The 24,017-nt window shown below is 38.0% G+C and overlaps 1 pseudogene; it reads left to right on the plus strand.

Annotated features, from left to right (window-relative positions):
- The first annotated feature begins 6,488 nt into the window (after positions 1 to 6,488).
- LOC125917605 (uncharacterized) lies at positions 6,489 to 6,610 on the plus strand (annotated as a pseudogene).
- The last annotated feature ends 17,407 nt before the right edge of the window (positions 6,611 to 24,017 follow it).

The following is a 24,017-nucleotide window of genomic DNA, read 5'->3' on the forward strand; positions in this document are numbered from 1 at the left end:
GAGTATGCTTGTCCATCAGACACCTGCTTTTGCAAGAATGTTGCTTAAAGCCTCACTTCACTGTGCTCTGAGTCTTTGCATCCCTCCTTTGATTGGGTTGATGGGCTTATTTCTAACACCCGTATTTATGGGCTCAACTCATACCAACCCCCTACCCATGATCACTCACTCACTGCCTGCTATCTTGAACTTTGGTTCCTGCCAAATCCAGTTTTCTGTTTTTCCTCAACTCCATCATTGTTATTTGTCATTATCACCATTATCATCCTAATATTGAGCTCTAATGTTTATGGTTAAAATTTTAAATATTATACCTCAGCTGTATAAAATTGTATAGCTTCTTCATTTTCTATAGTTAATCTAAAAAAGGTGGGCAGGGGTGAGGTGGGAGAACACTCAAATTTTCTAGTTAAAGGATGATGTAACTGGTTTAATATTGTAGAAATACCTCCCCCAAATAGTTCTTTTCTCTGTAATCTGTTTCCTTCTCTTACAAACATTCTTAACTTCAAGGCTTGGACTGTTTTATTTATTTATTTATTTATTTATTTATTTATTCATAAATTTATTTATTTTGAGAGAGACAGAGAGAGTGAGAGTGGGAGTGTTGCATCCACATGACTCCTAAAACAGAATGCTACGGGCACCAGTGACAGTCACAAAAAAGTTTATTGCAATGAAAGGCAAGGCCAACCGATCGGGCCGGACACTCTTGACCAGAATGTGGTCATGAACAGCCAGGTACAGAGTTCTTATAGCCGACCACATCTCTTATCATCACCTGGGAACAAAACAAAGAAATAGTTCCCAGATGGGGATGGAAACAGTTCAGACATGCCCTTGTCCCAATCCAATCAAACACTAATCCAGTTGATTTTCCTTGAACTTTTGTTCCCTTGATTGATAGGACAAGGCTGTTATCTCTTAATCTACAGTGTTAAAACAAAGCTGTTATTTCTTAAGGCTACAGGTTAGCCCAACACTACAATTTAACACTTACAGGGGGTGGGGTAGAGAAAGAGGGAGAATTTCAGGTAGGCTCCAGGCTGTCAGTGCAGAGCCATGCAAGGTTCCAACTTACAAAACTGTGAGATCATGACCTGAGCAGAATCAAGAGTCAAACATTTAACCAACTGAGCCATCCAGGTGCCTCAAGCCTTGGACTGTTTTATTGGCTCAGAGAAAGGGAAAGGAACTAGCTTTGGATTAAGGAATATAAGAGAGGAAAAAATAGTTTTTCCTCTACCTATTTTAGGTTCTCTGGCTGGGGCCTTGAACATGAGACTAACAAAAGACAGATTAATAAGAGAAAAGCAAACAAGTTTATTAACATGTGCATTGAACAAACATATGGGGACACTCACAGATAAACAAATCAAAGTGGTACTTGGGATTTTGGATTATATGCCATTTTAGGCTAAACAAAGGAAACAGGGTTTGGGCCTTTTGGATGAGAGGAGGTAAGGAAAATGCAAGTTATAAGAAGGTGACCTGGTAAAGTATGGTTAGGGAAGATTGTTTAGTAAGATTTGCTATGCAGATTTACTGAGTGCTTGCAGGTTGGTAAGAGTTGTGAAGTATTCCTCTGTCCTGCTTCCTTTTACAAATGGAAATTTCCTTTATAAATGTAGCTTTCCTTTACAAAAGGAAAATTTATACTCTATTTTGGAGTTTTTCCTTTATCTGCTGTTTCTCAATGGCCTTTAGCTCAAAATACTCCATATGCAGTGGCATACTCTGATGCTCTTCAGGAAGAAGGGTACTCTTGGGAAGCCACCTGTTGTCTACTGGTACAGGTTGTGGAAGATGTGGGAGAAGAGATTAGACATCAAGACCCTTGCTTGGCACACAGCCCAAGCTCCCTGCTGAAACTTCAATGTGTTGTAGTTGATTAGAAAACTGTTAAAAAGGGGCATCTGGAAGGTTCAGTCAGGTAAGCATCTGACTCTTGATTTCGGCTCAGGTTGATGAGGGAGCATAAGGCAAGCTAAGAGCAAAGCACAAGCCAACCCTCCCCTCACCACCCTCTGCCAGGTGGGATATGTGTGATATTCCTTGGACACTCCTGGCTACCCAAGGACAAAGGAAAGGACAGAAAACAAATAGTTAAACTGATGAGTTTCCATCAGTTTACAAATATCTTAGTAAATTGCAAGAAAAAGGCAATCTTATCAATAGCCTATCTCCAGGAACTCCCTATTATCTTAATAATGCTTTGCTAGAGGAAAAACAACCTTAGCTTGACAATACCTAGGCCTCCAGTAAACTGCAAATCCTCTTTAGCATAGGAAAATCTCTTTAAGAAACTTTCTCTTGACTTTACCTCTCCCAACTCCACAGTGTATAAGCAGTCACTCTGCACAACCCCAGTGCAGCTCTTCCTGCCCATGGGTCCTGTCCCTGTGCCTTAATAAAATCACCTTTTCGCACCAAAGACGTCTTAAAGAATTCTTTCTTGGCTGTCGGCTCCAAACCCCCCCCAAACATCCCAAAATCCCATCGATCAAGGTCATGATCTCATGGTTCATGATACAGTTCGTGAGATGGAGCCCCGCACCAAGCGCTGTTAGTTATCCCAGAGTCTGCTGGGAATTCTCTTTCCCTCTCTGCCCCTCCCCACCAAAAATAAATAAATAAACTTTAAAAAAAAGAAAAGGTGTTAAAAAGAAAATTACAGGCCCAAAATGGTGTCACTTAAGCTAAGTCTCCAAACCGGGGCTTACTACCTAAACTTCTAGTAGTTTCAACCTCTCCCAGAAATAAAAGTCTTAACTAATCAGTCGGGTATTTTCTGATAACACCAATAAGGTAATTTGTCACATGGACTCTTTCCATTCCCCAAAGGAATAATGAGGTAATCTACCTAGTAAGGCTCCTGCCCTTTCTCCCTAATGGACTGTGACCTTACCTGCAACAATCCTTTCTCCTGCTAATAACATTCTTGTCCCACCCTCCTTCCTATAAAAACCTTCTATTTTGTATGGCTCCTTGGACTCCCCTCTACTTGCTAGATGTGATGCTTTCCCATTCATGAATCACTAAATAAGGCTAATTAGATCTTCAAATTTACTCAGTTGAATTTCTTTTCTTTAACAAAGGGGAAACCATGGTTTGCAGTGAGGAGATAAACCAAATGCAAAGGTGTCCTGGCTTTTTTTAAAGGAGAAAACACCACTCAAGAGTGTCCCTATGCCTGCTCAGAGTGGCTGCAGGTATGATAGAAAAAGATAGGATGGAATAGGCAGAGACAGAAAGACTAGGCTCTGAGGTCCTTGGGTGGGGAAAAACACATATTTTGGAACAAGGCTGGGAATGTCTGACAACAGCAACCCCCCCTCAGGGGTAAGGTTCCTCTTAAGAATGTAACAGACACCACCTACTCCCCTTTAGGCATCCTTCAGGAATTTGACAAAAGACCTAACTAAAAATAAGTAGTAGGCCATAAAACATATGACCCACAAGGAATTATATGGCCATGGACCACCCCTCATATGACTGGGAGAAAAAATAGGATAAAATAGGCAGAGAAGGAAAGGATAGGACCTGAGGTCCCTGGGTAGGGAAAAACACATACATTGGACATACGTGTCTGACCACAGCAAACCCCCGCAGGCTTAAGTTTCCTCTTAAGAATGTAACGAATCCCACCTACTCCCCCACAGGTTTCCCTCAGGAATTTGACAAAAAGACCAGAGTATGGCCTTAGGCCACCCCTCACACAATGGAATTGAGCCAATCAGAAGTGGATCACCCAGAACCTAGAGCTATTAGGCCAATAAGGGTGGGACCTGAGAGGGAACAGGGGCGAGGGGAGAGCTAACCAAAACCTTATAAAACCCTTATAATACCCCTTATAAAACCCCTTATAATACCCTTGCCTATTATAGCGTGGGCATTCACTTTTGAATGTCCCCTCTCCAGAAAGAAAGCTTTCCTACTATTCTTCCTTTCTAATCTTATACTCTAATAAACTCTTGCCTGTTGCTCATTTGTGTCCATCTCTTCATTCTTCAAAGCAGTGAGACAACGGATCCCAGGTATTATGGTAAAAGATCCTACAACACAGGGACGCAACAATAGTTGACGAGACAGAAGGAGCCTCCCTCGATGGCTTGGATGGAACCAAATCCCCCCTCCCTCATATACTTTTAGAAGTGGAAGGTAATTGAGTGGTAACCTGCCTTGGGGCCACCACGAGGAAAGAGGTGTAGGAGCAAGAAGTGACTTGGCAACCTCTGCCACAGGTCTGACAGAGAAAATGCCTGAGTTCTCTAAGGTAGGGCCAAGGGGCTAAGTCAGCATTTGTAGATCACTGGGCCCAGTCCAACCAGGAGTACAGGCCAATAGTCTAAATTCTGCACATTCCAACAGCAAATGTCCCCAGGGTCTCCACAGACATTGATTGATATCTAGGATACTAATTTGAGGAAGGTCTTTAAGACCAACAAATGTTTCAGAGCCTACAGAAAGATCCACTTTGGGACATAAGGACTTCTTCTTCTCACTAAGAGGGTACACGGCTTTTCCCATTGAACTCAGACACCCTGAAAAGTAAGAAGGGGAGGAAGGAGGAAATGGCTTTGATGTAGAGTTACAGATTAGATTATTGAATATTTACCCAGCAAGAGACAGTTTAAACAGCACACACTAAGATAACTTTACTTGGCAAGTTTAACTCTTGTGGCATCCCATTTTACTGCTTCCCTTCTCCCTCCAACCAAGTGGGGTGGAGACTAGTGAAAATGTTTAGATCAATTATGAATGAAAGGGACCTACTATTATGGGTCAGAGAGGCTATTATTATACCTATTTTACAGATGAGAGAATGAGGTTCAGGGATAGTAAGAGGGGATGCGTTATCAAATCCACACTGATTGATTCCAGAGACTCTTCTCTTGAGGAGTTCTCTATCTTCTCCCTGTAAGTCAAATAGGATACTTAATGAAAGGTAAAAGTTTCAGTAATCAATTGATTAACTGAGGTATGTATACCACCCTAAACTTTTATATCTAGGAAAACCAAAACATCATTCATTCATATACCAAATATGTTTTGAGGGCTTACTATGTGTCAATCCCTGTGCTTAATGCTAGATATATACTGTCAAGAAACTGTGTTTGACAAAATGAAGGTGGTCATCCACTAGGAAGTCATGATCTTTTGCCCAGTTCTTGAGCCTGAGTCAGTTATCAGATCTGGTCCTGGTTGACTGAAGAGGTGGCCAGGTCACCAGGAGGAGGAACCCTGAAACCCCACCACAGGAGTATTCTATAGTGATTCTCCCAGTCCTTCCTCAAGGGGACATACGGCCATCCACCATGGTGGCTGTGTACTGGAGAAAGAGGAATTCCAAAAGGTATTCGAGGGCTATCAAACGCAGGGGTGGAGTTGACACTGATATTTGGAGATCTGAAGCATTATCATAGGATGGTTTCCTGTTTTGTTTTGTTTTGTTTTTTTTAGGCTTTAATTTAACAACAGGCACAGCACACATTTAACATATATAACTAACAAATATTTCTTCTTAGAATCTAGATTTCTTTGATGTTATATAATGTGTCATATGTCAAAACAGGGTTTTAATTGGGTTTAGATTTCCTGGAGGAGACCAACGTGGTGCCTAAGAGAAGGTAACACTTCATATAAGGGAATAGCTGACTCAATAACAAGGGTGGTTTTGGTGGTAGATTTGTATAAAATTTCAAGATAACTAATTCTTTAAAAAAGAGAAATAAATACATGGAAGAACATTCCAGGGTTCTGCATGGGAATACTAAATGCCTTAAAAATGTCAACGCCAGCATTGGAACTGCAGAACACCAAAAAAGACAGAAAAAAAAAAAATTAAAAGCAGCCAGACAGAAAAAACAGATTACCCACCCTTAACTACTGATTTCTAAACAGTAACAGAGGAAACTAGATGAGTGTGGAAGGATACCTCCAAAGTTTTTACAGAAAACTCTTTTGAGATAAATTGAGAATTTTCAGATAAACTGAGAATCTTTATCACCACTAGACTTTCTCACTAAAGCAATGTCGAAAGAATGTATTTCAGAAAGAACAATGAGTACAGAAGAAAGATCTGAGATTGAAAAAAGAATGGAGAAGATTAAAACTATAAAACATGTACAGCATTTAACTCAAAACAAAAGAAGTCTATATAACTGGAGAAAAGTCTCATGTGCACGAATTGAAAGATTCACTAGTATCAAGGTGTAATTCTCTCTAAATTGACCTAATGATTTAATGTAATCTCAACCCAAATCCCAAAGACCCTTTTTATGTAGAAATCAAGTTTCCATAAAACTTAAAATTTTATGGAAAATCAAAAGATCCAAATGGTCAACACATTTTTTTAAAAGAAAACAAAATTAGAAGACTCAAATTATCTAATTTCAAGATTTCACATAAAGCTAGAGTATGGTATCTGTGTCAGGAAAGACATGAATTTGATGGAATGGAAGACAGAATCCAAAAATAGGCCCACAGGCTTTGCACAGTGGCAGTATGGTAGCCAATGAGGTTTATCCGAGGCACGATTATTGCTAATTGAAAACAAAAATAGACCCACAAATAAAAGTCAGCTGATTTTTGAAAAGGTGTCAATTCAGTGGACAAAGCAAAGTCTTTTCTGCAAAATGTGCTATAATGATATACCAAAAAAAAAAAAAAAAAAGAAAGAAAAGAAAGAAAAGAAAAAGAAAAAAACTACTGTGCTTCACACCATATACAAAAATTAACTTAGAATTGAGCATAGACTTAAATATAAGAGCTAAACCTAAAAAAATCTCTAGAAGTGTCGAAGAAAAATATTTATGTTCTTGGAAGTGACCAGTGGTTCTTAACCAGGGGTGATTTTGGCCCCAGGGGACACCTGGCAGTGTCTGGATACATTTTTGGTAAATACAACTTTGGATGGGGAATTGCTACTAGGATCTAATGAGTAGAAACCAGGAATGTTGGCAAACACTGTACAATACACAAGGGATCCCTCACATACAATAGAATTATCCATCACCAAATGCTAATAGTGCTAAGGTTGAGAAATCTGGGTTAGGCAAAAGTTTCTCAAGACAGACCAAAAATATGAACCACAAGAGGAAAAAATTGATCAATTGGCCTTCACCAAAGCCTTTTCCTTTGTGTAAAACACTGTTAAGAAATGACAAAACAAGCCACAGACTAGAAGGTAATATTTGTAAAACACATATATGATAAAGCACTTGTATCCACAATATAAAAAGAACTCTCAAAACACAATAGTAAAAAACCAATTTTAAAATGGCCAAAGGATTTGAACACTTTCCTAAAGAAAATATACAGGTGGCACGTGAAAAGATGCCCAACATCATTACTCTATAAGGAAATGCAAATGGAAACCACAATGGGACATTAGCACATATCCAGTAGATTACCAACTGCTGGTGAAACTCTGAAGGAACTGGAACTCTGAAGGAACTGTCAACTGGAATGCAGTTAGAGACACTTTGGAAAACAGTTTGGCAATATCACAGAAAGTTCAACATACACTTATTATATGACCCATTCATCCCATTCTTTTGTACTTATGCAAGGGAAAGGGAATACGTCCACACAAAGATCCATCCAAGAATGCCCACAACAGCTTCATTCATAATGGCAATAAACCAGAAACAACTGAAATGTTCACCAACTGATGAATGGAGAAACAAATTATGGTACAAACCACACAATGGAAAACCACTCAGAAGTAAACATGAAATAACTACTGAGAGATGAAACAACATGAATGTAAGTACAAAAAGACACAAAAAGCAATATACCAGATGAGTTCATTTATACGACATCCTATAAAAGGTAAAACTACAGATACAAAAAACAGATCAATGACGTCTACAGGCTGGGGGTAAAAGTAGGAAATGACCTCAAAGGGGCATGAGGGAACTTTTTTGGGTGATGGAATAATCCTCTACCATGATTGTGGTGATGGTTATAAAAATGTACATTTTATCAAAATTCATGGAACTGTACATTTTAAAAGGGTTAGTTACATTGTATGTAAATTTTACTTCAATAGGCCTGACCAAAAAGAAAAAAGGAAGGAAGGAAGGGAGGGAGGGAGGGAGGAAGGAAGGAAGACACCCTTACAATTGGCTTCATTCAAAAGCATCACACATAGTAAAGTTATAGACTAACATTTAGTGATTGAAGGGAGTTTGGAAGTCTATGAAAACACTACGCTCATAAATATTTTATAGTCTAGGCACCAGAGGGGAGAAATTTGCTCCATCTGCATGGTAATTACAGAAGTAAAATTAAAACACTAGTGAGGTTTCTCAAATGCCACCTGATTGGTGTAACATTTTTTGAAGGCAGTTATCCAGTATCTATTAGAATTAAAATGTGTAGGGGTGCCCAGGTGGCTCAGTCATTTGAGAGACCTACTTTTGATTTTGGCTCAGGTCATCATCCCGGGGTCATTGGATCCAGCCCTGCTTTGGGATCCATGCTGAGCACGGAGCCTGCTTAAGATTCTCTCTCCCCTCTGCCCCTCTCCCCTGCTCACACTCTCTCTGTTAAAAAAAATAATATCAAATCAAATCAAATCAAATCAAATCAAATCAAATCAAATGAATTAAAATGTGCAGACTTTTGACTCAGCATGTCTACTTCTGTTACATATTTAACCAAAATATGTGCATACACAAAAATTTAAGAACATGTATATTTGCTGTGTCATTAAATATGACAGTGAAAAATTATTTTCAAAGTAAGGGATTCATTCAATACATTGCATGAAATTAATTCTGAGGAATATTATGCACCTGTGAAAAAAGAATAGGGTAGATCATATACTATTAACATGGTGATAATATGGGAGAGGCAGTGGTGTAGTGGTACAGCCTGTGGACTCTGGAGCTAGGCTGTCTGGGTTTATACTCCAGCTCTGTTATTTCCTAGCTTTGTGATCCTGGGCAAGTTACTTACTTTCTGTGTCTCAGTCTCATCATCTGCAAAGTGAAGATTATAACTGTTCTACTTTATAGGGTTAAATTAGTTAATATATTTAAAATACTTAGGGGTGCCTGGGTGACTAAGTTGGTTGAGTGTCTGATCCTTGATTTTGGCTCAGGTCACAATCTCACGATTGTGAGACTGAGTCCCATATGGGGGTCTGCATCGAGTGTAGAACCTGCTTAAGATTCTCTCTCCTTCTCTTTGGGGCACATGGGTGGCTCAGTCAGGTAGGTGTTTAACTTTGGCTCAGATCATGATCTTGTGGTTCATGGGTTCAAGCCCCATGTTGGGCTCTGTGCTGACAGCTCAGAGCCTGGACCCTGCTTCAGATTCTGTGTCTCCCTGTCTCTCTGCCCCTCCCCCCTGGCACTCTGTTTCTCTCTCTCTCTCTCTCTCTCTCTCTCTCTCTCTCTCTCTCAAAAATAAATAATAAAAAATATACAAAAATAAATGATTCTCTCTCTCCCTCTCGCCCCCTGACCCTCTCTCCAGCTCACTTTCTCTCTCTCTCTCTCTCTCAAAAAAAAAAAAAAAAATACTTAGAGCAATGTCAAGAATATAGTGTACACAACAAATACAAAATTTTATTATATTGTTATAATAATGATAATTATTTTGTTGTTATAATGTTGTTATACATTGCTATAATATTGTTATACTACTACTAATTATTATTATTACTATTATGGAGAAAGTTTCAAAATCTCTATTAGAGTAAGCTCCATGATTCAGGGACTGTATTTGTTTTACTCATCAGTGTAACCCCAGGGCCGAGCATAGTATCTGACACATAGTAAACCCTCAATAAAAATATTGAGTTATTGAATGATTGATGATAGATGTATAGAGCAAGCTGTAGAGCACCATGTATAAGAAGATTTTTAAAAGGCAATTTACTAATGTAGCGTAGTGTGTCAACCAAACTTCAATTAAAAAGATAAAAGACAACTTAATGGTGAAATGTTTAGGGACAATGTATACTGATCTTTGCAACCTATTTTGAAATACATAAAAAAAATGGATAGTTGAATAGGAATTGGCATAGATATTGGCACATATTTGAATAGATTTGTGGGAAAAAGAGTGAAGGCAACACGTCAAGAGTAGAATCTAGGTGGTAGGTACTTGAGTGTTTACTGTCGAATTCGTTTAGCTTTTCTGTTGAATGAAAAAAAGGCTCTGTGAGTGTGTGTGTGTGTGTGTGTGTGTGTGTGTGTGTGTGTGTTTATATTCAGTAGGGAAGAGATCTTTAGGGTTTCTGAGCAGAAATGCTTGTGACATTCCAAGTGGAACAAAGTGTTTTATCTTGTGGGACCCTCCTAGGCATTCCACAGTTGTTAACATCTGAGCACTTTGTCCCCCACGGGCCACAGAGCTTCCTATCACTATGACAACCACAAATGTCCTCACATATTTCCAAATGCCTAAGTGTTGACAACCAGAATCCATAGCAAACTGGTAACAAATGATTACTTCTTTGCGATTCATTTAAGGGGAGGGGTGGAGTGAGAGGGACCAGGTAGGAAATATTATTTACACTGAATTTTAATAAAACTTGCTGAAACTTAAAAAAAAATTAAATCTGCAAAAAATAATAATCTGGAAGAATATGCATCACTATGTTAACAATGGTTACCCCTTGGGAGTGGCAGCAGGACCTTCAAGGGAACAAAGTCTTTAACTTTTTACTCTATACACTTCTATTGTTTTTATTTTTGTAAGCATGAATTATTTTGGAACAATAAAAAGTAAAGGTCAATTTGCAAAAGAAAAAAGCAAGGTGAAACGTTTATAGAGAAACAAAAACAACAGGAAGAACTATAAGAGATTTTGTCTTCTTTGGCCTACTCTATACTAAGAATACAACACTTTTCATGATAAGAAAACTGAACTGTAAAACAAAAACAATTTACAATTCATAGAAAAGCAAAGCAAACACGTTTGATTCTTAGCCATAATTTTTTAGCAATTTATCTGCACAGATAGTAATCCATTGGTAATTTTTCACCAGAAATAGAATAGCTTTACCAACAGGTTCCGTTCTTATCATACTCTTGCTACTATGATCATTGAAGCCTTACTGATGTGCTTCCTGGAATGGGGCCATTTTGGAAATTATCATTGAGGATGATGCCACTTAGTGGTGAAACACGCTGACTCTTTGTTTTCAAAATCTGTAATTTGGACAAGTGATTTAGACTAATTTTAGGACCATGTCTGAATCATTCATTCATTCGTTTTACAAACCTTTGCTGAGTCTCTAAACTAACAGAACAGAACCTAATAGAATAGAACCTCATAGAGCCCAGAGAGAATTTGAAGAAGTATCAGAAACAGACCCTGCCCTAAAAAAATGCTTATAGTCTTGTTCAAGACACAAATACATACTTGAGAATTTCAATGAAATCACGATGCAATGTTGAGTACCATAAAACCATGCAACCTCACACTTATAGAAGATCTTAACAGTAGTCTGGTTCAAACCAGTGAGGTGATTAATGCCAAATAAGGGATACAGAATTTGTGAGCAGAAGAGATTGACTGAGCATTGTAGTGTTTTCTGAGGTTCCAGCCTGGGAGACGGAGAGGGTAATGGCATCCCTAACGGGCACAGAATTTAAAACAGGGAGATGATTTAGGCACTAAGATGATGTCATCTGTTTTAGACTCTGAATATGAAGGAACAACAAGACATTATGTTGCCTATTCTCCATTTGCTCCTGGAGTCATTTCCCATACCCTTTGCTGACCCCATCGATGGCTTTACCAAGCTTCTCCTAATCTCTGGCTTCAAACCAAGGGGAGGCACTAGTATAAGATCAAAGGATGGAAATAGATAAAGTTTGGGGTGTTTCTTTCCTGTTCCCTCACTGCTTGGCTGCATCCCTTCTCACAGTGGCCGCATTTCCAATTTACTACTGCACCTCCTATCAGGCAGCTCCCCTTCAACAGCTCCAGCCCTCACAGGTTCTGATAACTCCATTTCCTTAAAGACATTATTAAATATCTCATTTCCTTTTAGACATTTCCTTAAAGATATTATAACTTGCCATGGAATAAAATGTAGAAGGAGAAGAGCAGAGGACATAGGTCTAGTCCATGCAGACTGAACCAGTTAGAGCAAGAGGAAGACTATTAACCAAAAAAACCAATTATCATAGAAGAATCAAAAAAGTATTTGTCCTTGGGAATGCAAGGTGGTGCAGCCACTCTGGAAAACAGTATGGAGTTTCCTCAAAAAACTAAAAATAGAACTACCCTACGACCCAGCAATTGCACTACTAGGTATTTATCCAAGGGATACATGTGTGCTGTTTTGAAGGGACACATGCACCCCAATGTTTATAGCAGCACTATCAACAATAGCCAAAGTATGGAAAGAGCCCAAATGTCCATCGATGGATGAATGGATAAAGAAGATGTGGTATATATACTATATATATATATAGTATATATATATAGTATATATATATACATATATATATAGTATGTATATGTATATATGTGTATATATATGTATATATATATAGTATATATATATATACACACATATATAGTATATATATATACACACATATATATATAGTATATATATATATATATACACACATATATATATAGTATATATATATATATATACTATATATATATATATATGTGTGTGTATATATATACACACACAATGAAGTATTACTCGGCAATCAAAAAGAATGAAATCTTGCCATTTGCAACTACGTGGATGGAACTGGAAGGTATTATGCTAAGTGAAATTAGTCAGAGAAAGGCACAAATCATATGACTTCACTCATATGAGGACTTTAAGAAACAAAACAGATGAACATAAGGGAAAGGAAACAAAAATAATATAAAAACAGGGAGGGGGACAAAGCGTAAGAGACTCATAAGTAGGGAGAACAAACCGAGGGTTACTGGAGGGGTTGTTGGAGGGGGGATGGGCTAAATGGGTAAGGGGCACTAAGAAAACTACTCCTGAAATTATTGTTGCACTATATGCTAACTAATTTGAATGCAAATTAAAAAAAATAAAAAATTAAATAAAAAAAAAAAATTTGTCCTGAACACCAAAGTAAGATGACATTTCAAGAAGGATTAATGAAGACATTATTGAATACTGCAATAGGGTCAAGGAGAAGACAAATTTTAAAACACTACTGGATTATTTCCATGAGGGCATTTTTAATAGGAGTAAGAATAGAAATCAGGTTTTCAAAGGTTAAAGAGGAACCCAATTTAAATATGGGCAAAGAGTTTGCATAGAAATTTCACCAAAGACAATATACAAATGGCTTATAATGATGGGAAAAGATGCTAACATCATTGGTCATCAGGGAAATGCAAAGAAATGCAAATTAAAACTATACTGAGTGATTATAATTAAAATGACAGTGCCAAGTGTTGGGAAGGATGAGAAGGAACTGGAATGCTCCTGCATTGCTGGTGGGAATATAAAATGGTACAGCTACTTTGGAAAATGGCTTGACAGTTTCTTAAAAAGTTAACTATACTTACCATATAACCCAGTAATTTCATTCCTCCAAATTTACCCAAGAGAGATGAAAACATAGGTCCACCCAATGACATGTATGTGATTGATTGTTCATAGCAGGATTACACACAATAGCCCCAAACTGGAAACCATCCAAATGCCCATCAACCAGTGAATGGATAAACAAAATGTGGTAAGCATACAATGGAATACTATTCAGCAATAAAAATCAATGAACTACTGATACATGCTACAACATGCATGAACCTCAAATACATCATGTTAAGTGACAAAAGGTGGACACAAGGACTGGATATCATAGATATTGTATGATTCCATTCCATTTTCTAGAAATGTCTAGAGAAGGCAAATTTACAGAGATAAAAAGCAGATTGGTGTTTGCATATGGCTGAGGGTGAGAGTGAGAATTAACTGCAAACAGGTACAAGAAAACTTTTAGGATAATGAAAATATTCTAAATTCAAATTCTCGATTACAGTGATGGCTGAATCACTCTACAAATTTACTAAAATCATTGTTGACCTCAAATAGGTCGGTTTTATGGTATATAAATGATACAACAATCAATTTGGTTTCTTAAAAAAGCTAAAGAGGGAATATTCAAGGAAATTGAGGAAAAATAATTAAGGCAGTAAATGGAAATGGAAACAAAAACATTATTCCATGGTTGCTCAACAGACACAGAAGTTTTGACTATAACTTTTTGAGATAAATTTGTCTTGACATGAAAGCATGTTTCTAGCTTAACTAGAGGAACATTCTTTTTTTAAAATATACATCATTTTAATTTATTTTTTAATTTACATCCAAGTTAGCATATAATGCAATAATGATTTCAGTGTTTCATCCCCTATGTCCAACACCCAGTGCTCATCCCAACAAGTGTCTTCCTTAATGCCTCTTATCCATTTAGCCCATCCCCCCACCTATAACCCCTCCAACAACCCTGTTTGTTCTCTGTATTTAAGAGAGTCTCTTATGTTTTGTCTCCCTCCTTGTTTTTTATGTTGTTTTTGCTTCCCTTCCTTTAGGTTCATCTGTTTTGTAACTAGAGGAACATTCTTAAAATTACTTAGCAAATCTGCACATTATGAAGTGAAAAGAAATCCAAAAAGAATGACTTTACCTATTGAATCTAGATCAATATGAAGTGAGATGTGAAGCATGAGGAAAACTAGTCCTACTCTATCTGGATTGTAATTTTGATGCCACTGCTTCAAATTAAGAACTCAAAGAGCCTATCAGCCCTAGAGAGAAAGGGAACTGTCCACGTTGACAGTTGTGGCTTTTAGAATTTGTTTTGTTTCATGTGCACCTCACAGTGCAGCAACTGAGAGAAACCTGCAGCTAGTTTGTACTTGATGAGAGAAGACCAAAGTAAATCTATTCTTTTCCTTGAGCTTTCCTCTGTTTACTCTAACCCTAATAATTCTTAATCCTTTACCTTGGTATCCTCTAGAGATTCATACCATGGCCATTGCCTAACTCTTTTAGCCTGATGTGTCAGAGCCATCAGTTAACTAGTCTTCTACTGTGACATCTGGACTTTAGTAAACTCTAGAATTTGGTGCCCTTCACTATACTGGTTGATGTTATTTTGATTCATAGAGTTTCTTTAAGATTGTTTACAGTGATGGGGCATCTGGGTGGCACAGTCCGGTTAAGTGTCTGACTCTTGATCTCTGCTCAGGTCATGATCTTACAGTTTGTGAGTTCAAAGTCCCACATCAGGCTTTGTACTGACGGTGCAGAGCCTGCTTGGGATTCTGTCTCTCCCTCTCTCTGACCCTCCTCTGCTTGTGCTCTCTCTCTCAAAATAAATAAATAAACTTAGAAAAAATTTTTAAAAGATTGTTTACACCCTGGGGAATTCTACCAGACATTTAAAGCAGAGATAATACCTATCCTTCTCAAGCTGTTCCAAAAAATAGAAAGGGAAGGAAAACCTCCAGACTCATTCTATGAAGCCAGCATTACTTTGATTCCCAAACCAGACAGAGACCGAGCAAAAAAACAGAACTACAGGTCAATATCCTTGATGAATATGGATGCAAATGTTCTCAACAAGATACTAGCAAATCGAATGCAACAGCTTATAAAAAGAATTATTCACCATGATCAAGTGGGATTCATTCCTGAGCTGCAGGGCTGGTTCAACATTTGCAAATCAATCAATGTGATACATCACATTAATAAAAGAAAAGATAAGAATCATATGATCCTGTCAATCGATGCAGAGAAAGCATTTGACAAAATTCAGCATCCTTTCTTAATAAAAACCTTTGAGAAAGTTGGGATAGAAGGAACATACTTAAAGATCATAAAAGCCATTTATGAAAAGCCCACAGCTAACATCATCCTCAATGGGGAAAAATTGAGAGCTTTCCCCCTGAGATCAGGAACACGACAGGGGTGTCCACTCTCACCGCTGTTGTTTAACATAGTGTTGGAAGTGCTAGCATCAGCAATCAAACAAAAGGAAATCAAAGGCATCAAAATTGGCAAAGATGAAGTCAAGCTTTCCCTTTTTGCAGATGACATGATATTATACATGGAAATCCGATAGACTCCACCAAAAGTCTGCTAGAACTGATACATGAATTCAGCAAAGTCGCAAGATACAAAATTAATGTACAGAAATCAGTTGCATTCTTATACACTAATAATGAAGCAACAGAAAGACAACAAAGAAATTGATCCCATTCACAATTGCACCAAGAAGCATAAAATACCTAGGAATAAACCTAACCAAAGATGTAAAAGATCTGTATGCTGAAAACTATAGAAAGCTTACGAAGGAAATTGAAGAAGATACAAATAAATGGAAAAACATTCCATGCTCATGGATTGGAAGAATAAATATTGTTAAAATGTCAATACTACCCAAAGCAATCTACACATTCAATGCAATCCCAATCAAAATTGCACCAGCATTCTTCTCGAAGCTAGAACAAGCAATCCTAAAATTTGTATGGAACCACAAAAGACCCCGAATAGCCAAAGTAATACTGAAGAAGAAAACCAAAAAGGGGAGGCATCACAATCCCAGACTTTAGCCTCTACTACAAAGCTGTAATCATCAAGACAGCATGGTATTGGCACAAAAACAGACACATAGACCAATGGAATAGAACAGAGACTCCAGAATTGGACCCACAGAAGTATGGCCAACTAATCTCTGAAAAAGCAGGAAAGAATATCCAATGGAAAAAAGACTGTCTCTTTAACAAATGGTGCTGGGAGAACTGGACAGCAACATGCAGAAGAATGAAACTAGACCACTTTCTTACACCATTCACAAAAATAAACTCAAAATGGATAAAGGACCTGAATGTGAGACAGGAAACCATCAAAACCTTAGAGAAAGCAGGAAAAAACCTCTCTGACCTCAGCCACAGCAATTTCTTACTCGACACATCTCCAAAGGCAAGGGAGTTAAAAGTGAAAATGAACTGAAGATAAAAAGCTTCTGCACTGCAAAGGAAACAATCAACAAAACTAAAAGGCAACCGACAGAATGGGAAAAGATATTTGCAAATGACATATTGGACAAAGGGCTAGTATCCAAAATCTATAAAGAGCTCACCAAACTCCACACCCAAAAAACAAATAATCCAGTGAAGAAATGGGCAGAAAACATGAATAGACACTTCTCTAAAGAAGACATCCGGATGGCCAACAGGCACATGAAAAGATGCTCAACGTCACTCCTCATCAGGGAAATACAAATCAAAACCACACTGAGATATCACCTCACGCCAGTCAGAGTGGCTAAAATGAACAAATCAGGAGACTGTAGATGCTGGAGAGGATGTGGAGAAATGGGAACCCTCTCGCACTGTTGGTGGGAAAGCAAACTGGTGTAGCCGCTCTGGAAAACAGTGTGGAGGTTCCTCAAAAAATTAAAAATAGATCTACCCTATGACCCAGCAATAGCACTGCTAGGAATTTACCCAAGGGATACAGGAGTGCTGATGTATAGGGACACTTGTACCCCAATGTTCATAGCAGCACTTTCAACAATAGCCAAATTATGGAAAGAGCCTAAGTGTCCATCAACTGATGAATGGATAAAGAAATTGTGGTTTATGTATACAATGGAATACTACTTGGCAATGAGAAAGAATGAAATATGGCCTTTTGTAGCAACATGGATGGAACTGGAGAGCGTTATGCTAAGTGAAATAAGTCATACAGAGGAAGACAGATACCATATGTTTTCACTCCTATGTGGATCCTGAGAAACTTGGGGGAGGACCATGGGGGAGGGGAAGGGGAAAAAAAAGTTAGAGAGGGAGGGAGGCAAACCATAAGAGACTCTTAAAAACTGAGTCTCTGAGGGTTGATGGGGGGTCAGTCAACTGAGGGTTGATGGGGGTGGGAAGGAGGGGAAAGTGGGTGATGGGCATTGAGGAGAGCACCTGTTGGGATGAGCACTGGGTGTTGTATGGAAACCAATTTGACAATAAATTTCATATTAAAAAAAAGATTGTTTACAGCGTCTATAATAAATTTAGAGCATTTGCCAAAGCACTGTAGCAAGATATCAGAGTACCCCTGACATTCTTCTAGAAAGCATACGGTGCAAGATGCAAGTCTTCCTGATTAATCAGTTAACATTGCAATGTGTTAGATAACCAATCTTTATAGATAATCAAATCTACATGTTGAGTGCTCACTACCATGACTCTAAGGAGCAGAAAACTAAAAACCAGTAAAAAAAATCATGGACGTCAGAAAATCCCAAAGGCTTGGAGACCAGGAAAATAGATCCAACTTTCAAACGTAACGGCAAGATTTACCTTTTGCAAATAGGTAGATACTGCAAAATATATCATGGTGCACTTGATATTGACCCTGCGAAATATTTAGAACCTATTGTTCAATGGATGGCTTGTGAGAACTTAAACAGGGAAGTAATTAGGAGTCAGGGGAGGAAGGGGATGTATATTCTTTTTGAGCAAACCCAAAAACGTTTGCAAAAATTGATCATGTATTGGGCAAGGAAAGAAACCTCAAGTAATTCCAGAGTTGATATCATACAAAGCCCATTCTCTAACCTTATTTCGGTCAGATTATTTGTAGACTAAAAAATCCTCATTATTTTAAATAGAAAGGGATTCAGTTGATTCACCCATCAACTATTACCAGAGATGAACAAAGAGATTTTAGGTTGGATTTGTAGGAAGAGCTCCTCAAACCTCAGCCCAACTGAGCTGCCATGGGGAGCTGCTGACTCCGCCAGCAAAAACAGGGGTGGACATCTTCTGCGGAGGCAGGAAGTGACTTCCAGCAGCGCTGGCTTCAGAATCATACATCTTCATTAGCTCACTAGCAAAAATAGGTACCTTTTCCCCTGCCTCTCTCCTCCCTTCCTTCCCAGATTCAAGCCTTCTGTGAATTCATCTGATGAGGAGGATCTATATCACATCTGGAACCCCGGTTTCAGGGATGTGCCAAGTGTCAGTTGTTGCCTCTCAGCTCTGAATTTACCCCTTCATCACCTGCTCTGTGATACCAGACTGGATTCAGACATTTCTTTGTAGTGATTATGATGTTAACCTTTGCCAGCAGAGGGTGTCGGAGGGATTTTACAGGATGAAGAGGGTTCTTGCTTTTTTTCCACCTGCTGCATGGATGGATTGGGTATGAATATGTGAGGACACCAGTGATGTTCTGCCCAGCCGTGCATGCCCAGAGAGCACAGTTACTGCCTTGGCCCAGGATTGGAGCCACTTTGTCTTGGTTTTCCTGATGTGGACACTGTGTGTCCAGGCCCAGCACCCACAGTGGAGCCCCAAATCCCAATGTGCACCTGCACTCCATGCCAACACTTATGGGATGCAATAAAATTATCATTTAAAGGGAAGTTTATAGTTTTGAAACGTTAATAAAAACAATAAAGACTGAAAAAATATTGAGTTAAGTATTAAAATTGAGAAAGAGCAATGGAGCAAATTCAGAGAATAAGAGGAAAGGATATTACAAAGATAAAGGCATAAATCAATAAAATAGAAAACCACAGAAAAAGAGAGGATGAGCCAAAGAGTAAGTGAAAAAAAATAGGAAAAAATTGAGAAAATACAAAGAATACATAAGATGAAACAAAGTAAATCACAGTAAACAACAGATTTTAAAACCTAGATGATTTGAGTACATTTCTGGAAGTGCCCCATAACAAAAATATCCAGGTCCAGATAGTTTTAAAAGTGAGTTCTACTTAAAAATTAAGCTTGTTTTCCATGACATTCTAGTTTCCTTCAATTCAATTCATCAAAACTTTAAGCTCTATGTGGGGCCTGAACTCAAGACCCAGAGATCAAGTGTTGCAAAAAAAAACAAAAACAAAAAAGAGTCACATGCTCTACCCAATTGAGCCAAACAGCTGTCCCCAATTCATCAAAACTTCAAGAGCTGCCAACTCTATACTTGGTACTTTTATCAGTGAAAAATATGTTGACTCATATGATAAATTTTTTTGCTTGGCTACAATCAGCAAGGCACAATGCCATGGGTAGGGATATAGTTATGAATAACTTAGAAAAATCTCTCGCCTTTATGATGCCCATATTCTGTGGATAAAACACACACACACACACACACACACAAAACACCCACAAGTAAATATCAAGCAAATAGAATGAAGTATAGTCACACATGTGAACATTATGTATATTTGTTTATAAATATGGGATGTATTTGAATTCACAATAAATAAATAGTGGGCCATATTATGCTTTGGCTCTTGAAATTCAGAAACAATTAAATTTTTTTAATTAAAAAAATTTTATTTTAGAGAGAGACAGCATGCATGTGAGCAGGAGGGGGAGGGGAGGAGAGGGAGAGAGGGAGAGAGAGAGAGAATCTCAAGCGGCTCCATGCTCAGCACAAAGCCCAAAGCAAGGCTCAAGGCCACAATCCTGGGTTCACGACCTCAGCTGAAATCAGTGGGACATTCAACTAACTGAGCTATCCAGGCATCCCAACAATTAAATTTCTTAATAATTTTATTTATTTTCTATTTTTCAAAAAAAATTAGAAACTGTCCTGGCTTTCTTTTTTAAAATAAAGAAAGGGATGAGGTCACTTACAACAGGCATATCTTTTACGAACATGTACTATGTATCCTGAAAGGAGGAAGGGGGCAAAAATCAAAATATGTTTCCTAGGAATAAGCAAGTTTTTCAGGTCTAAAGCTTAAAATAAAGTAAAAGCATTTCACAATGTGAACATTTTATCTTTTTTTGTTAAAAAAATTTTTTTTAACGTTTATTCATTTTGGAGGGATGGAGAAAGACAGACTATGAGTGGGGGAAGGGCAGAGAGAGGGGGAGACAGAATCTGAAGCAGACTCCAGGCTCTGAGCTGTCAGCACAGACCCTAACATGGGGCTTGAACTCATGAACCACAAGATCATGATCTGAGCTGAGGTTGAATGCTTAACCGACTAAGCCACCAGGGCACCCCCAAACATTTCATTTTCTTAATCTTGAATAAGGCAAGGACTCAGCTAAATACAGATTTATCAGGAGTTATTTTAACTTGGCTTAATCTGCTAGTTAAAGCTCTTTGTTTAGGTTCAATATTCTTATCAGCTCAAGGTAAGGCCTTCTAAGTACACCATCTTTATATACGACACGTATGTTTTGTAGGCCCAGGGCAGGAGGTTCCTCTTTGTACAAGACTCTTTCCTTTTATTGTTCATTTTTCATCAAGGCCAAGCCAAAGGAGACTCACGCAAGGATGGTTGGTGTTTTAGGGCCCAATATGTAAAAGCATTCTTCCCTGTCTCTTGAATTTTGAACCAATTGAGAAAGCTGTGCAAGAAACAGACAGCTAGAGACCAAAGTGTTAGCTTTAGTACTGATAAAGTTAATTGGACAATGTTGTTTTCCGTTTGCAGACAAGTGGGCAACCAATATTTCGTTCTTGAATGAGACCGAGTTCCTAGGTTCTTGCTCAGGTCCTGGCACACATACTCCTATGCTGGGCAGATAGTGGATCAGAACTCTTGTCTCTGGCAGACTGGTTCAATTCCTTTCAGCCTCACCAGTCAGGTACATTCCTCCTCTCGTGGGGTGAGGGGTGGGAATGAAGATCAGGAGAGCAAAGTTATCCTGTATTTTATCTGATAACTCTACTCCCCCTGGTCCCATTTCAGCTCCTTGGGTCACCTCCAGTACATTTTCAACACCACAGTTATGATTCTTAAAATTCTTACCTGATCATGTCACTTTGCAGTTTTTATTTTGTTCAAAATTCTTTGTTCATGTTAAGGTTAAGTCCTTTTTTCTTACTATGGCCCTCCTGTCCCTGCCAACCTCTCCAGCCCCTCCTGCTTTAGATTAGAGCCTTCAATGTGCCAATTTTGCCTCTCACCTTTAGTCCTCAAGCTTTGGTGTCAGCATCTCCTCCAGGAAGCGTTCCCTGATCTTCCAAGCTAAGTCAGCTTCCCTCACAATACTAACTTAATACCTATTTGTCCTTCTAGAGTGTAAAATCCAGGAAAGACCTATAGGTATCTAGTAGGTACCCTCAGGGCCTGGTTACATGTCCAGAGCAGAGTGTTCATTGATAAATGATGAATAAATGAACACAAAACATTTCTTGAACTTTTCTCAAAGACTGGGTTCACCACTGTATCACCCATTATCCTACTCTCTGGGAGATACTGGCGCCTCCACTATATCTCTCTGTTCTTGCCTCTATTTATGTTATTGGCCCCAAGGTGGTTATACTTTTTGAATCAATTTGACTTTTTAAAAAAATATTTTTTCTCTTCTTAACTCTGTTAACTTTAAATATCATCTGTTAAAGTTACTTCTTGCTTGGGAGAAGAACAGGAAACAGATATCTTAATTCCGCCTCACCCCCTCCCACCCCACATCAATCTGCCAGGGACTGAGAACCCAGACAACAAGATCTCTGAGAACCACATTTATTAGATTTTGAGAGGACTGAGGGGTTCGCTTAAAAGGAAAACTCATGGATTTCAGTGGGTTCCTGGCAGTCTTGTGGTTTTCTTGTTTTTTCTGGCTATTTTAGGTTGACAGATAAGAGATTTTGAGATAAATGAGATGCCACTGCGTAATTTTTCCACTGCTCAGATGCTGATAGTTTAAAATCGTTTCCACAAATTTCATACTGCTAGATTAATCTTCTGGAAGAGCATATTTAATTAGATCATTCTCCTGCTGAAAAGCCATTGCTTAATTAGAACAAAGCTAAATATTCTTTTCCTAACTTTTCTTACTTTATAACTTTTTCTTAACTTTTATTTCTTTTCTAAACTTAAAATGTCCCAGGCACTTAAGTGCTTTCATGCATTTTATTTAATCTCCTTAATATCTCTATAAGGTAGGTACTAGAGATGTATCATTTTATACCAACACTTATTTTACTCAAGTTCAATGATACTGGCTCCGGAAAGAGAGAGCAAGCAAGAGTGAGTTCTCTAGAAGAAAGGACTTTGACAATACTTCTGACACCCCTGAGGCTCTCTGGTTGGAGCATAAAGAGATAGGGGGGAAAAAAAAAGCATGCATCAAAACAAACTTCCTTAGACCCATGACTTCTAGGTAGGGCCAAGGCTAGGGGCTGGGACTAAGAGAGTGAGACACTTGCTTTCAGCGCAAAATGTAAGGGAAAGCCAAACATTCACTAAGCAAGATGAAATATTTAATACTGTATTTAAAAAGATCAAAATTAACGCAAAATATCCACCAAAAACAAAATGTCAATTTTAAATGAAGACAGAATCTGTCTGACCTTGCACTTGCAGGACTCACCTCCCACTACTCCTAGCCCTGTTTTCCAGCCTAAGTATACTATTCAAATCTCAACCTGTCATTTACTGGTTGTGTGATGTTAGCCAGTTATTTCATTTCATGTACCTCAATTTCTTCATCTGTAGAATGGGGGATGATAATGCTATGTCCTTCATAAGGTTGTTGTGAGGATTAGCTGAACCCTGCTTACAGTGGATTCTAAGTAAACGTTGGCCATCACCATTGTGGAAACAAACACCTTAACAGAATCCTGTTGAATGCTAGATGGTTTTATACCTTTTCCCACTCTTGAAAAGACCTCAGAACTATGTGTCTCACACAACTGCCATAATTTTTGTCATGTATATATGACAAAATATATACATATTTTTGTATATGTATATATACATATATATTATTTATGTATATAAATATACATAGATATATATATAACATATTTATATATATATACATATATATGTTATATATATAGATAACATATAGATATATATATTTATATATATATTTATATATATATATACATATATATGTAATCTATATATATAAATATGTTATATATATATATATATATCAACTTTTCCTAAAGCAGGATTAAAAGAATTGACTAAAAAGTGTAAAAGCCTTACCTTGGATTGGAGTGAGGGTAACCCTTTTGCAAGTCTGTTCATTCCATCGACCATTCAGTTAAGTGCATATTTTGAATG

Source organism: Panthera uncia, unplaced genomic scaffold (assembly GCF_023721935.1).
Source record: "Panthera uncia isolate 11264 unplaced genomic scaffold, Puncia_PCG_1.0 HiC_scaffold_208, whole genome shotgun sequence".
In the NCBI taxonomy this organism is placed as follows: Eukaryota; Metazoa; Chordata; class Mammalia; order Carnivora; family Felidae; genus Panthera; species Panthera uncia.